The 17,490-nt window shown below is 38.6% G+C and overlaps 2 long non-coding RNA genes across 2 annotated transcripts; one reads left to right on the top strand and one right to left on the bottom strand.

Annotated features, from left to right (window-relative positions):
• The first annotated feature begins 1,494 nt into the window (after window positions 1-1,494).
• Window positions 1,495-15,551, top strand: LOC143897197 (uncharacterized). Its single transcript, XR_013256872.1, has 2 exons — window positions 1,495-2,234; window positions 15,479-15,551. It is a non-coding gene; the product is annotated as an uncharacterized LOC143897197 (long non-coding RNA).
• LOC143897196 (uncharacterized) lies at window positions 8,702-15,470 on the bottom strand. The gene is made up of 2 exons (XR_013256871.1): window positions 9,484-15,470; window positions 8,702-9,076 (listed from the first exon to the last, which is right to left on the bottom strand). It is a non-coding gene; the product is annotated as an uncharacterized LOC143897196 (long non-coding RNA).
• Window positions 15,552-17,490: the final 1,939 nt, after the last annotated feature.

Genomic DNA, 17,490 nt, shown 5'->3' on the forward strand with positions numbered 1-17,490 from the left:
TTTATTGTGTTACCGAACCGTGGCAATAATATTTTGAACAGTTAATATAACGTATAGCGTGAAAAGTATAATACTTGTTTCTTCAGTTTACGTAATTAATTATCACATTTGTGTAACGAGTAGCGGTATTTTTTGCGGATTGATCGAGTCAACCGTGTATTTTTTGGCAACGAAGTCAGAACAATGGAAAACGTATTTGTCCGAATTAATTACCGGCACGATAAGTTGGCCTGCTCTGATTTCCATCCAGCTGGAAAGTTAATTAAACGTTAACTCTCACACGAGCTCCCACATTTCTCTTTTGATCAGAACGTATATAATAATGACTGTTTGCTTGACGAGCGATTTAATATTCGAAAATAATAATTGGAGAATTGATCACTTTTAATAAAAATAATTATTTATATCATAGTAAATATTAAATAGCACGTGTAGAGATGCATACGCATACGTTCTATGTTTTTCTCAAATTTCTGATTGAAATTTATTAATACTGATGCTGGCATTTTTCATGTATTTTGCAGCAAATATCGTATCGATAAAAATTTTATGAACCGGCATGTTCCAAAGTTGAGGGAAAATTCTTCACTGCCATAATCGTTATTTTTTTTTTTTTTTTTTTTTTAGAACGGCCTGAAACGTGATGCAAAACGTGATGCCGTTACGCGTGACAATACACTCTCGCGCGTACGAGGCCATAAAACGTGGAACATAACGCAATTATCTATGCTATAGCAAGATATAAAATATTCACGTGATCGCTACAGGACGTTTACGGACTCGTATATTTGTACACGATGCAACTAGGCTTAAAGTATAGCTTGATACAAGTTGCACACGTGAATGTTCCATATTACGGAGAAAATGGATAACGCGTATTATACGGTTCGCATATACAGAACAAAGAATTTGAATTAAAAATTTATTTAATTCAATTAATATTTATATTCCATATATATATATATATATACACACACACACACACACACGAGAGAAACGTGCTAAAAATATATTTATTCTGTTTTACATGATTATAGTTTGTATTACAAGATTGAGATATACAGATCGATTTAAGCTCCTATGCTGATGCACACTTTATTGATAATCAAATGTAGCGTGAGATAAAACTTTTATAAAAATAAACACGCCAAAAAAGAGAATACAATCTGATGTACTCTTTTTTTTTCTGGCGTCGCGCAGTCTGATGCAAATGGAATGATCATCGTGTTACATCGAAATCGAGCGATTTTCTCGGCACGCACATTCAATATTAGTTTATTATCATAACGGTGAGAGAAAGATGTAAATTTTCTTGTTTTGCTCGAAAATTGGCCGTTTTAAATTATTTAGTTTTTGCTTAGTCAAACGAGATTATTTTGTTATTTTCTTGTTTTCTTTAAATTTTTAATTTAATTATATCTACCACTGTGATATATAGTTTCTACACCTGTGCAAAAATATACGGAGTAAAGAGATAATTGTAAAAATATTTCGATAAAATAAAAATGAGCAAAAAAAGAAAGAACGTATATGTTTGTATGTGTATATATGTTTTTAATTATTTCTCGAAAAATTACAAAATTTTAATATACGCAGGCAAATAATAGAGTTATGAGTTACGTGACTGAAAGGTTATTGCAACGGCGAATAAAATTATGTACATTTCACAACAAATAATTATGTAGCTCGAAAAGGGCAGAGAATTTCCCAGCGTGATAAATTCGTTCTCGTGGGCGAATAATGAAACGTGTTATATTCGACGAATTAATTTCAGAGACGTTATCAACGCGTCCATTCTAAATCAATTAAAGAGCTAGACTGCAATTGTGGCCTCATCGCCGAGATCGAAAATGTAATTTCGATGGAAGCGATACGAAATCGGCGAGCGAGCGTTCCATGATGAATGATTCAGGAACGGGGCGCGGCGCACAGCAACATCAGCGGTTGCTGCAAGCTCTCAATGTGCGCGACGATTTTTCTCCCTCCGTTTGCCGTTGATTGATTTTCCGTTTATATAGGTAACGACTGCTCCCCCCCTCTCCTTCGTCCCAGCTCCTCGTGTCACTTGTAAGAAACGGCAAAACGTCGTCGAAGCTCCTTTCCTCATGACAGAGTCGTTGCCCGTCGTCGTTCGACACCGCGATCTACGCGACGACGACAGCTTAATTCGTATACGGTTGCAATAGAAATATCACCGACGGTATTCAGCGGCGCGGTGCAATAACGCGAGCCACGTGAGTATATATTTGCCGACGCGGGCACAATAAATGATTTAAAATCGTGGAATCAGTGACCCACATTTTACATGTGTTTCACTGTTCACGACCCGCATAAAACGATATCGCGCCTATCCCAAACAATTGCACGTGTCGATAACGCGCGTTTAATTTTCGCGTAAATGGTGAAGCTGAAAGGGATGATAGAACGGTCCATGTCGTATAACACAATTCGCGAGGGTAAGAAAAACAAAATAAATCAGAGAAATCGAATGCTCGACCGCATTTTACGATCTAAAGCGGCAAATAATCACCCAATATTTTCCGAATAATAACGGTCATTATTCGCACGCTTGTGCTTAGCAAAGAAATAATTACGGAAGTTATTGCAAGAAGAAAACGCAGCTTGAGCTATACGAGAACATCTTAAGTATCATCGTGCATTCAGACAGGGGCAGAATTAATCTAATATTTTATGAAACACATTTTACCTCTCTGGTTCCGTGTTCTCGCTGAATCGTCCAAATTCCATTCAAATCCATTTAAACTTCCGCTATTATATATTTAATAATTCTCTATTAAATATTTGTGCCAAATAATTTCAAAAATTTTATTTAAATTTATATAGCATATTTAACAGTTTTTTATACTTTGATGTGCAAAGATAAAACAATTTTATATATGATGAAATGCGTGACTTATGAATTTTTCAAAATTCATTATGATTAAATTTATCACGACATCGATGTACTCTAGAAGAAGCGCTTTTTCACTAACTAATGATTAAAAAAAAACACACACACACACATTCAAAGATTTTATTTTATCTGCCGTCTGGAGGACGGATCAAGCAGGACGAAGTTCTTGAGTTAAACCGAAAGCCATGGTGCGCACCTGGGCATGTCCCACTTTACTCGCAAAGTTTACATGAACTGAAAGGCAGGCGTTTTCATAACTCAATAGCAAAAAGATAACGATGTACAGCAATGAATAGCCAAAAACGGTGTGCAGCGATCAAACAAATTTGAAGAGTCGACGACTTGAATACGAAGCGTTTTTATTAAAGTTAAATTTTAGTATATAAAAGACACGTAATATATGGAAACTTACAATACGGAAAATTGCACGCCGTTTTGAGTGACCCAAGATACGGTGCGACAAATCATCAAAATTGTACCGTTTCGTTTGCTATATTTGCAAAGGGGATGGATAAGGCGACGAAGCAGATAAGATATCGAGAGGGAGAGGCTGAGAATACCATTTGCATGGAATTACATTCAACTTGAGATACGTCAAAAGTGCAGACCACTACTAGTAACACTCTCGAAAGTTGGCAATAGAAGAGGAATGTCTAAAGGAAGTGCGCCTGGGTATTTGTGCATTTACACTGCAGTCGCACGTACACAGTCGGACTATATCGGATTACGTACGCTATCGGCAGTGATGGGAATGATACGCCCACGGCAATCGATAAAGGATTTAAGAATAAGACCATTAGAGTATATGACAGATATATACCAGAGAGGGAATATGTCGATAGCTTTGGCACACACGCGTGTTAAGGTATTATCTCATATATATATTTTCCGGAAAAGGAATTTAAACGTTTGGAAGGTTTTAAATTCGCACGCTATCGCACAATTTCTCTTCCTGGCGATACATATACATGTTTCAACGTAATCTCGCTAGCGAGGCGTGTACGCGCTGAAATTCACGCACGAGCTCTGCGGTAATTAATCCAATTATCTTTTTGGTGGTTCCGCGCGCAACAGCGTGCCTCGCCTAAAATACACCGAAGAAGATTAATTTTGTTGACTGGATAGTCGGACGTACGTCGTTTATATTAGCCGGAAGATTACAACCAGATTGCAGCCGTTACCGCGCGCGCAGGTCGATATACCCATATCCGTCTAAGGTCCACGATGCTCCTGTCGGCCGTCTCGTCTATTCATTCCCCTCAATCTCGATCACTCCCGCGTCAACGTACACGCGTCCGGAACGGCTCATGCGTAAATGACGGTGAACAGTGCGTGCGTGCGTAAGCGACTTGTGCTTTTGACGCGTCGATGTGTATGCCGGGGGGCGTGTGAATACGCGACCGCGCGCGCGCGCGCGTCGCGTCGCGGTGCGAAAAGGCGGATGTAATCAGATTTCTCTCAGTCTCTCTCTTCGCTTTTTCCGCTCTCTCCTCCATTTCTCGCTACATCGCATCGCGCCTACGGGATTACAATGTAAGAACGTCACGTCGCACGGTCCTACGGTGTGCCATGAATATGCAATCGTATACGGGAGCGTATACGGGAATAATTCTCGCGCTGCACGCGATCCCTTTCCGACACGTAACGTGCATTAGCGATATGCGCAATGTTACGCGAGAAAGAGTATCATCGAGCGATTTTAAAACGTCACCTGGTGCGATGAGACTTCAATACGCGTCTCACAGTATCGATAAATTCCTCCGTGCCGAATACGCTGCCGGAATTGAAAACTCTGCCGCGCGAACTTTTTTTTCCAAACTGGAGCCTACGAGCTACAGAGAAACTAATGACAGGGGCCTCCTGCTTCTGTTACGAGTTTTTGAAAGTTTTGTCCGCGAACGTTTTTGGAAAGCGCGTTTCGACCATTAACAATCGTGGAAAGCGCAATTATATGACGAGTTTTACTGTTACGTGTATACCCTATATATTTACGTGCACGTGTTTGTATGTAACGGTTGGGATCGCGAACAAACAAAGCACCGTCGTTACGGACAGTTTAAAATGTCCCATTTTTATAAAATGTAGCCATAAAGAGAAAGAGAGAGAGAGAGAAACATAGGAAAAAACGTGGTGAGATAGCATAAAAAGATAATCGCGCTGAATGTTGCGCGATGTTGTTTCATTAAATATGATGATTCTGTTGATTCGCCAGGTTAGTGATACATGACATTTTACCTAAGCTATTACAATAGTTTAACAACGAGCAGCGAATTTGATCTCCAAACACCATCAGGTGATCATTAATTGCGCAGAATAAATGGAAGCATGATATTCCTCACTTGGAAAGTGCTCACAAAAGGTGTTACATAATTGTTATCGTTATGTATACTTATCACTTTACATGCGTAGACAAGATCTTCACGTGAAGATCCCAGTACTTTTGAATTACTATATATTTAGGCTACTGCATTACATACATTGATGATTTTGATGTTGAACAATTTCTGACAACTGGGAGTTTGATGTTATATAAAAACATATTCAATATAGAGAATAAATATAATATAGAGTAATATTTAATCGGCATCTGGAACAATTTCATCATGAACTCGATTTCCCCATTGGATTTAAATTCCTATGATGGCTATGATTTTCATTTATGGTGATCTGAAAGATCACGTCTATAGGTACCAGAATAACCTTCGCACAATTGAGAATTTGAAAATCAACATTCAAAATCGCTGTAGAAAGGTATTCCTACCGCAGCACTCGAACAAGTGGTGAGCAGTTTCCGTGAACGTTCGGATATGATGGCGGTTGCTAATGGATCTCATTGAATATGTTTTTTACACAGAGTTAAACTTTCAACTGTCAGGAATTGTTCAACATCAAAATCATCAACGTATATTAATGCGGTAGCATAAATATAGTAATTCAAAATGTTGCATCTTTTTATGAAGATTCTGCAGTCTTCACGGAACATAACGCCCATCTATCCGTACAATCTATCCATAGCGCCATGCGACGTCTATCGATCTCTACGGTGGAACTCAGATAGATCTTTAATAAAGATCCATACTTTTTCCATAATAGATCATTTATTATTAGTATATGTATAGTGAGAAATCATATACATTCTGACAACTGTTTATATGTGTAAGTCCTGTATACGATACCAAACTTATATAACTACACACACACATGCGTGCTTATATTATACATTTAAGTATATTTCAATAACGAAAACATACGTTGCTCGCGGGCCATCTAGTAATTGCTAGTGTTATTACACATGTGACCTCAAATAATGTTTTCCGTGTTTCCGTTTTCCGTGTAGGCATTATGGTTGCGGTAGACAACGATATAAATTATACCTTTTTACGTTTCAAAAAAACAAAGCGCTTTGTGTGAAAGTGCTTAATGTAAATCTTACTGCATTATTGCGGTACGTTTTGTCACGCCACGGAGAATAAAACATAAAACTTTTTTATGTTCTGCGAAGATAATGCAATAGTTTCATATCTTCTCATCTTCCGTCATGACATGCATTATATTTTATCGTCCGGCGGCTCAAATTATGTTTTTAATTTAGTGTAATATATCAAGAGACACGGTAGTGTCCTCGCGCCAAGTACACACGAAGCGAAACGCGAAACGCACCGTAACTCTTTTACGCGACGCGACGATTTGCGATATTTTCTAACAGCATTGATGGTTACTTCGCACATTTTTCGTGAAAATGACGGTTGACCGCGAGCTCTCTGTGTCAAATAAATATGTTATTCACAATTGTACCGTAGCTTTCTATTTTGTGGTACACTGTTATTGAATTTAGTTAAGTAATCGCGACAATATTCATGATTCTTCTTGTTCCCGTTTTCAATATACCATAATATTTGGCATTATTAGGCACCCTACACGGAAAGAACGGGTTTGCTGAAGTATCTAAAAATTTAGCTAGATATATACAGATCTGCAAATTGTGTTGTATTATCAAAATAATTATAGTAGGTCGCTGAAGTATGATGATAATACTGGTAAAAAATTTTGATATTTTAGCATTCAGTTTGAGTTTTCTACATAATTATTTTAACGGTGCAACAAAATTATTTTCAGATCTGTATCTAGCTAAACTTTTAGATATTTTAGCAAAACCATTCTTTCCGTGTATTAAAATAAAGTGTTTTTTTTAAGTAACATTTATTTTTGAAAGAAATAAAAAATAAATGCGTTTATAATAATGAGCACTCTAGTGAACAACTTCTAAACAATGGAAGTCTTTCTATCAGATTCAGTACAGTATAATGATTACGAGGGTGCCTAATAACGTTATCCAAGTTCATTTCGTTTGTTTGGTGAAGTCAACTGTCATACAACGTTACGAAATATTATCACCATCGACGGTTATGCGACAGCACTTAGAGCGGACATGCATTTTCCGCTCTCGCAGTCGCCGCGCCGGTGCTCCTGCGGCTCGCCTCGTCAGCGAATGCAGACTTCCGTCAATGTCGCATAAGTAAAGGAACGGTCGAGTATCCTTCGGGCTACGGGAATGGCGTGGAGTTGTTCGATATGCGTCTTTGTCTCGCGCACTCACTCGTGACAAATTGTCTCGTTCGAGGGACTTTTCCGTGCCAGTTACGCGTTCGTAATATGCATCGCGCTGCAGTTTCCGAGTTCGCGGGCGGATCCGAAGCGAGAAAGCGAGAGATCCGCCGGCGCTGCCGTGTGCGCCGGAGCCTTCTGTGAATGCGTCGTTAAATTTTTTGCAAGTCCAAATATACGCTTATATACTCGTTTTCGTGGGGAAAACTTCGCGGAATAAATGTGTAAGAGAGCTTGTTCTTCTTTGCCTCTTAGTTTACGGGATTTTAAAGCCGTTATACTAAACCAACCGGAGAATTTATTACGCATTCGCATGCTTTTTATGATATTCCACTTTAAAATGTATTAAGAGCGATAGAAAGAAATGCGAGTTATAGTATATGCTGTACCTATATCTAAAAGATAACTTTATGATATTTCGTATTCTATAGCTCTCACACGTACGTTAAATACTTGCGATAAATCTTTGCGAAACAGATCAAGTTTTTCCAATTCGTTAATAGACATTGAGAGCGTTTAAGTTTTGCATCGAAAATACTTTCGCGCTTTCCATAATGTACATTTCCGATAACGTGGTAACGGTAATCGCGGGATGCCGATCAGAAAAATCTCATGTTTCAATTTACTTCACTGGCGCGAGCGAAGCAATGCATAGAACGAGTTCTTCTTCGTGTAATTTCCCGCTTTATGAGGTATCCGATAAAAATCTCATCGTGTGATTCCGCGCAGCTCCCTCGTAAACTAGCTCCGCGCTATCGATTTCTCATTTGCCCTTTACACAGGTATTCTATAAAACTGTTTTTTTTTCTTTTTATTAGCTACGAAAAGTGCGCTGTATCATAATCAAATTTTACAACTGGAGTTTCCTTACCTCGTCTTAAGTGCGACGTAGCTTTGTCCTTTCGAGCTGATTAAAAAGAAGATATTCTGGAGATATTGCTTATTTATATTTAAAAAAAATACCAAACATTTTATTATTCAATATAATCTATTTGCATCATGTTAATAAAAGAAATATTTTACGACAATGCTTTCAACTTAGCAACATTATATATAACATTACTAGCTGGTTACCCGGTCTAGCAATTAAAGTACACCCGAGAAAGTACACCGATATTTGCAAAAAGGTGGTTATTATAATAAAAAAAAATGAGTTGAGTCTTTTTCGCTTCCTCATAGAGGAAACTTTGTTTTTTTTTTTTTTTTTTTTTTTATGGAAAAGAAATATCTTTACATCTTCAAACGTATCTTAATCTTTACATAAATCATAAGTTGTAATCATACTTTTGAAATATAAGTATTACACTCTTAAATATCCAATTTATTGTTTTTCATGAAAAATTTAGCGATACGGAACTAACATTCTTCTTCCACCAAACTCTTCAATTTCGGCCAACTCACGTCTATATGATCATCGAATGTTTTGCCCGTATCCTCGAGAAAGCCCTGGAGAACTCCTTCCCGCTCTCCGTTACAAGCGATCCCGAAAAATACGCCCGCGATTGATCGGCACTCTGGGCGAGAATTCCAATAAGAACAACGGCGTTATTTACACTGCTGCTGTAACAACAACAGAAGTCGCGATCAGCAACTTGGCCAGTATAAAAGGAAAGTTTATAAACAAGATTTATATCTTTCAGAGTTTAGAATTTATCTTAGAGCTTCAAACGGAATGACAAGATCATGTGTTTAACTCGTTCGAAACGAAGGGTTTTTTTTTTTTTAATAGACGTAACATAATGTATGAGAAGATTATGTCATAATTTATCGTGCACATTCACGTTACTTTATAAAAAATTTATACATCCATAACGGAGCTACTTTACAAATGGTTAGGCGATATAATGCAAAGCATAAGTTCCCTGCCTTCGGGCAAGTAAAATTTATCGAAGTGGGATAGTACGGAATGCGATAAACGGCTCGATTTCCTGCAAATCGATTCACTTATCGTACGGCTGACGTACCTGAACCAAGCGGCGCATACTGCAATGGGCATGCCTCAAAGGCCGCTTCTTCCCCATAGTCGTTATTGCGGGGCGAAAGAGCGTTGCCGCGCGTGTCGCTGCCTGATTTATGCATCCGACACGACGAATCCAGTTTATGCAAATATTATTGCAGCTGAATTGGTTTGGCAGCAAGCCCGATCGCGCGTACCGCTGTGAATCTTCCAACGTCCGTTGGGGGAATGCCTTCGAACGTCGCTAAGTAACGTCGTTTTTTCCCCTCGGGAAGATCCATCCGCGATCCCGTATCCGAACCTGTGTGGCTGATATAGGTGTCTCGGAAAATAATTAGGCCGAACACACATTTGGCATACGTCCACCGAAACCATTTTTGCTAATTGTGAAAAATTAAATATGGATTTAAGGCATTTTCGCAATCGGGCAAATGGTCACCGACGATTTACGGAGTTTTTACTCGTTATATGTGAAAACAACGTCAAACAATGTTTGCATACACTGCCGTAGTAACGTACGGGCAATCGTTAATTTCGTGGATAAATATGTAGATAGAAAGATAAACGCGAAAAATTACTCTTTAATTGCATGCAAATATAGTTACCAGGTGTGTAGCCGTGAATTAACCGAGATATCTCGAAAGGATATAATTCGACGAGCTCATCTGAAAAGGTTACAGGACATAATCATTCGCAGCGATACAATCGCCGTCATGTAACTTGATCAAAAGCGTTACCGCGAGCGACGTAGAAAAAAGAATAGTGAATAGCGCCCGGGACGTGGAAAATCACTTTGCCGAGAGAGATTATCGGTCGACAGTGCCGAGATAAAACGTTGAAGGTTCGCGGGATGTGGAGCAACCGCCCCGTTTTGTAAAAATTCGTGACGTCGTTCTCGATTCCTGACGAATATTAAATTACAAAATTCCACCCGATATTTTCGACCATAGTCCGTTTTAGGAAAAAAATTTTTTTTTTAATTGTACGCATTGAAGAGAGAGAGAGAGAGAGAGAGAGAGAGAGAGAGAGAGAGAGAGAGAGAGAGCCGTGATATTCGCACAGCATTTATGAACGACATATAACATTTCGGAGCTCTAAATTACGACTTTGAGCACGGGATATAGTTTTGACATTTCCTATTACGAAATATCAACTGAAACGAGCGATTTCATGAATACGTTTATGCTAACATAGAAAATATTTAATCATGTGTTGAGGCCACTTGATATATTTTATACGAAATAATCTCACGAAATAGAATTTGGAAAGATATGTGGTCAACAGACCATGTATGCGAAGAAATTATGATCATCACGATGATACCGCAATGTTTTAAACTTAATTTACTTTATATATATATATATATATATATATATATATATATATATACGTATAGCGATATCGTGGTCTTTTTCAGGTCAGTAGAGCACTAATTCAAAATCTGGACTAAATAGCCCACATTTCATATTACATTTCTGCAGTTGCAGTTACGTGCTAGTTTAGAATTTAACTTCGAATCTCTTTGAATACCGAAACGAGCGTAATGAGACAAGAAGAATATCGTCGGTTTCGCTTTGAGAGTTAGGTAATATATATGGTAACAATCCATAAGCATATCATTAGGCATGCAGTATATGCACAAAGATGTCGAGTGAAAGAATATACTAATGGTTATAAGATTCGAAGTCTGTTTCATTTTGTTAGAACGCGCCGCATTTTTTTCAATTTCCTAGTCAGCGATCGATAATTCATGCACGATCGATTGACGGGTTCTGGGATAGCCCTCTGAAAAAGTGGGGCACGCGACCGTCGGAGTTACGCGACAGTATATGAAATCTAAAATCGATATTTGGCGCCCCGCGTTCGCAGAATGACAATCTTCGCGTCGATCTCGCGTATAAGCACCACTTCGCCGTGGCAAACGAAGAGTACTCCCCGATATACTGACGAAGCGCGGAGTTTGCATGATTTCCGCGACCGTGGGTTCCTTCCGTCGCGAATAATTTTAGCTTTGTTCCAATGCATACGGAATATTACCATATTGTTAAGCGTGAAAATGAATGCCGTGTATACAAATAATGTCTCGAATATCTTATTGGTAGCGGCAGAAGATATGCAATGCAGAGATGAAATTTTATAAACCGATATAATGTTTTATCTTTCAGAAAAATTTTATGCCAGAAACGTATAAAAATACAATGAATGTATTATTCTATAATGCTTAAATTTTTATTTTATATCATTTCAGAGATATAAATATTATGGAAATAATAACTTATAAAACTAAGTTTTTTATTTTTTTCGTTCAAAGATAATGAATGTTTTCTATTCCCGCTTTTTTTTCGTCACAGAAAATGTCGGCAATGTTTACACTAACCGTGTTCGTACTCATCATTTTTATAAATAAACGAATAAATGAAAGATACATCATACTCCGTGCGCGTGCATCCTTGATGCTAAACAAATCCCCGCGTTTTCACGCGAACGCATCGAAACGGAATTGGCATGTTATACCTGGGGCGATATGTAGGTCAACGGCTGTATAATTTGCGGTGCGGGTTGCATGATTAAGTGAATAGTATAGATGTGCACTAGCCTCGAGAAGAGAGAAAGCGAGCACGCGGAGTCGGTCCAACGAAAAGGGACAGCTGGGCGATATGTATATACATTACCTTGACTGCTTTAAAAACATGACCGACTTGTATAGCATTTTACGGTGATCGATTTATTTATACCGGGGACCGGCGGCGTTCCGCCGGCCATCCCGCGCAATCTACGAATCTATGCGGATTTATATTGGCGACAACACGGCAATACGGGAGACGGAGTAGAGAGATCGTCGACGTGCGGCATAACGCGCATCGGCTCTATCGCGGATCCGATTACGCGACGTGGTTGGTGCATATATGCGGGGTCGCGTCGGTGGTCGCGGGGTGCACGACACGGAGCGCGTGCAAACTTACGATATGAAAGGGTTGAAGAGAGAGGGCGGAGAATGAGAAGGATGACAGCGGCCAGTAGTTATGCACGGCGATCCAGGTCAAAGTTGTTCTCGCATCATGCCTGTAAACCGTAAAGCTGATCGGCTAATGCGACTCCGTCTCCTTTCGTCACCCTTTTTTTTATGTCGCGAATGACCCGCTTAAAAATCCGACCGGGAATCGTTTCTTCACTCGCGCTTGAATTTTTTTTTTTGACCCTGATTTGGAACAGGAAAATATGAATCGTTGGGTGGGACAGTTATATAAGGCGTTTTTTCCTTTTGCCGTTAAAGAAAATGAGTTTGCGAAAGTGCCATTGCCATAAACGTTATTTAAAATTAACTGAAGAGAGAGAGTTCAAGTGACTCTTGAATTAAATAACATCACTCGACTTTTAACGGGCTATGTAAGATCGTCATAACGCAATTTAACTTTTTTCTTATAATATATCTTTCTGTAATATCTCTTTAATAATTCCAATAAAGTGTGAGATAGACGATGTGAAGTTTTATTTTACGTTGTGAATTAATTACACGCAATAAAATTATATACGTTAAAATAATTAATATTAATAATTAATTAATATTTTAATAACGATTCACATGTCAATCCAAGGAAATGGCACTTTGCCGCAATATAGATAAAAAAAATCAAAGAGAAAATGAGATGTGTGCTTATATCATACAATGAAGCTATTCTGTAATTTTTTTTGTTTTCTAGACGAGACTATTTTTATGTAATAGATATATAATTACAAATTTTTAATGAATAGTATATAAATCTGTTGTGTTGCGTTGTGAATTAATTATATGCAATAAAGTTATATATGTTGTAAAATAATTAAATCCAATCTAATTAATCAAAGGGGAATAAAATGATGTGCGTGCTCTCATCATATAATAAAGCTGTTCTGTAATTCTTTGTGTTTTGGACGAGATTATTTTTATATATAATTAATAAATTTCATGTATAGAGTATATAAATCTATCATTTTGCGTTGTAAATTAATTATACGCATCAATAAAGTTATATACGTTGTAAGAATTATATCCAATCTAATTAATATATTTTACCAAATAATTCACATATCAATCTAAGGTAATGGCATATAGCATAGCCGTAATATAGATTTAAAAAGTCAAAGAAGAAAAAAACGATGTGTATTTTCATATTATGTAATGAAACTGTTCTATAATTTTTTGTTTTCTGGGCGGAACTATTTTCGTACATAATATAATGTATAAACTTATAATGTATAGTATATAAATCTGCCGGTCTGATCCAAATTACAGCGCGCGTATATTGAGGTAGCGGCTTCCGGTACTTACGAACTATCGATTACTGAAAAGTATACGTACCGAGTAGCCGAGCCGCAATACGCCGCGAAGTTCGGAATATAATGAACTTGGCGAACTTTCGATATTCCGTAGCCTCGAAAGGTCGCAGCTACTTATAGCTGTCGAACAGCTGCCTTCGAGAACCCATCGAATTCTCGAATATTTGGCGAAGAGGCCTCACCGTCTTGCGCCGCAGAAGGGTCAGTAAATCCAAACAACTATATTAACGAGACTTGCGTGTCGCCGTGTAGTATCGTCATGCCGGTCGGTCCGAGTGGTCCGACCTTCTGCGTGGAGAAAGAGAGAAAGAGAGAGAGAGAGAGAGAGAGAGAGAGACGTTTGTCTTTGTCCTTAACTTTGCGAGCCTGCCCCTCGACTCGTGACAAAAAAAAGATCGGTGGGGGTCGTGGTCTTCGTGGGAGGTGAAACTAGGTCGCTCCTTTTTCCACGTTCTTTTCAAGCCCCGCCGATGAATCGTTTCTTCGAGCTACCTGTTTCCGCGAAGAGCATCCCCAGCCTCTTTTCCGTCTGAAGTTCCTGTGTATCGAAGATCCTGTGAGGTACCCATTCCTTCGTCCCCTATAACGAGCGCGAGATCCACTTCTCGGGGATTATGATTTTCCTCTCTCTCTCTTTCTTTCTCTCTCGATATCATTTTTCTCTGATGTTAAGAGATCTCTCGCACGAACGTAGCTTATTAATCGTGCGCCTTAGATTTAAGCCAGAGTATTGATGATACAAATCTCTTTTGCGTTCTAAGTACGAGAAAAACATTTCGCACGCAGTCGACATCGTCAGGTAGGAAATTATTTTTGCGTGTTTATGTGAACCTTAACGGATATGAGAATTCTACCAGAATTTATCAGAAGTAAAAATATCGTGTTATTACTGAATAGAATCTCTGACAGAAACGCATACTCATACGCACATACACATATACATGCGGCAATCTCGTGCACACTTAACAAAGGCCAATTTGCATAAAGATCGTTACGCTGGATGGCGAAGTTAAGAGTGTTCATTCAGGTCTCCACCGCGCCCAGAAACTCAATGGGCTGGTGGTACGTACACCGGGCCACACCCTTGCAAATAGGCAATCGTTCGTCGAGAATGACGTAGTCCTCCGCGATTAGGTGGGATCAAGAACGGAAAAGGGTCGCGTGATAGGTGTCGATCGACGGATGGATGGAAGAAAAGGGCGACACACGCGATCAATGGCATGGGACGGAATAAAAACAGCCCGATTATAGGAGAGATCGACCGGGGTGCCATCGCTACGCCACTAACATCCGGGATTTAAACTGGCGACGTGTATGCAATTTCAAGTGCGGTCGCTATTAACGGGGACGTGAATGGAGGGCGGAGCGTTTCGCAGGCGGGGGCGATCGAAGAATTCCATTTTTAAGCGAGCCACCACGCCAAATTTGCGTGTTACGATATAATTAAGGGATAACGTTGCAGATTTTATAGCGATCTCCATCATTAATCAGGGTGGAACTGCAGCAAGAAATGTGTAAAGGTAAAATTTCTAATTTCGTGATTGGCCCTAAAAGCACCGAGTTTAGGGAACTTTCCTGTAGTATTAATATCGATCGTAAGAAGACGGGAAGACAGTCGGTAAACGTTATTCGAGAAGTAACGGTCGGTGGAAAAAAAACGTAAATACTCGTTTTATACTTTACAGAACTCCGGGGGATTCGTCCTGAGAATGGAGAACATTGCTGGGATCTGCAATAACGCTTCCGCAAAACCAACAGTCTTTCTCCGGAAAAATTTGTGGGATACGTGCAGATTTACTGCTCGTAACATACATGATACCGACCATGAAGACTGGCAAGAAACACGGAAGAGATAAAAGAGGCGTATGTGGCTGTCATGAATAGAGATTATGATTTTAATAGCCGTATAAACAGGGCAGTACATTAAATATAAAATGGAATGTTAAAAATATTGAAACGCAAGTCTTTACAATATTAGCATGTCTGAACCAAACACGAAATGAAATTGAAATTGCATTGATTATAATTCACTGTAACAATCCTTTTAACATTTGACATTTGAATAAAATTTAAAATTATTTTTAAGCTGCTTATGTTCTTTAAATTAGGGGACCCAACTCTTTTCTGAAATTAATAACTTAGAAAAACTTTCACGGCGCGGGATTATGCTCAAATATTGAAATGTTAAACGTATTTTCCATTTTACATAACGTCGCTTAAAAGCTTGATAAATATTTCCGAGCAACATTATTCATCCGAGGCTTTTTGACAGTCGAAGGCCTGCGGCTTACCCTTTACCCTTCCCTTTTACGAGAGAAACTTTTTACATCATTCTGGAACGGCTTTTTCTTATCGTACTCGAGATTCTCGATTCAACCATTTTTATATTATTCTGTTATACATTAGGTATACGCAAGAGAGCCTCGAGGAACAAAATTAAAAATTATTTACTTTGGAAACTTGCAATCAGATACACAATTATTCTGAAATAATGAATCACTCTTCAAGAGAGGAACTTCGTTTTTACGTTAGATTCGCAATTTGTATGCAATGAAAGAATAATTTGAAATCAAGACAAAATGAAATTCGAGCGAAAGGTCAATTTAGGTATGTGCACCCTGGGGCTTCGTGCTGCCAAAGAATCCTCGAAAAGTTTTACTCCTTTTCCCGGGAGGCGGGAAAGTTTCCACAGTAGTTCGAACCTGCTGCGCGCGTCAGAAAATTTCCTATAGTGGTTATGACGTAAAGAAGATGAAAGACGTGTGGAATGTCGGGCAAGAAACAGTTGCTCCTCAGAGAAACGGGGATAGCTTTTATAAAACCTCATATATATCACTTTTATTATTCTAGATGTAACATGTTTTGCTGCTTTTACAAAATCAGGACTTGTACATCGTACGTATATATATATATAACATTCTCGTTGCGGCGAGTAGCAACCCGTCGACGGAATTTTTCGAAGCTTCTCTGTGGAAACGCGATTGACTATGCGGCGGTTTATACGCGGCGACGAACTATATCACATAACTGTGTACTCAATTTCGATACGAAAATAAGTCCAGGAGAGCGCTCCTTTAGGCATGATGTCTAGCAATTCGGCGACCAGTTTGAGATTTAACATAAAAGGACTGCAACCAACAGAACCTACAAAAAATTTTACAAAAATTCTTTTTTTAATAATATATTTTTACTAGAAAAAAAATTACAAAATATTTTTAATATATTTTTCTGTATTTATGAACGAACGTTTACATAAATAACACAGCCTATAAGAATGTATAGCAATTATACGGTCTTTCCTCTATCGTCTTTAAATCTTGAATAAGATATGACTCGATATATCATTTAGAAAATAATATAACTTTTCTCGCGACAACCGAGAGATACATCATCATAAAATTAAGCTAAGGTAAAAAAAAATGAAAATAAAAAACTTGATGGATTGACAAGATCTGTCGATGAAAACGTACGTTTCTGATGTAATCGAAGAGCAGGTGTCCCGGCGAGAAGATTTTTCGATGGCGCGAAATATGTCGATGACACCTGTCCAATCCGCTATCTGCGCGGGCAAGATTTTCTGGAAAGTCTCAGAGAGAGGAAATGATATCTCGTCGAATGTGCGGATGATCGATGCGAGGCGGGTCACCAGAAGCATACATCGCTGGTTATTGAGCCATCTAACCGCGTTGTATACGGC

Source organism: Temnothorax americanus, unplaced genomic scaffold (genome assembly GCF_048541705.1).
Source record: "Temnothorax americanus isolate GAGA-0224 unplaced genomic scaffold, ASM4854170v1 Scaffold2, whole genome shotgun sequence".
Lineage (NCBI taxonomy): Eukaryota > Metazoa > Arthropoda > Insecta > Hymenoptera > Formicidae > Temnothorax > Temnothorax americanus.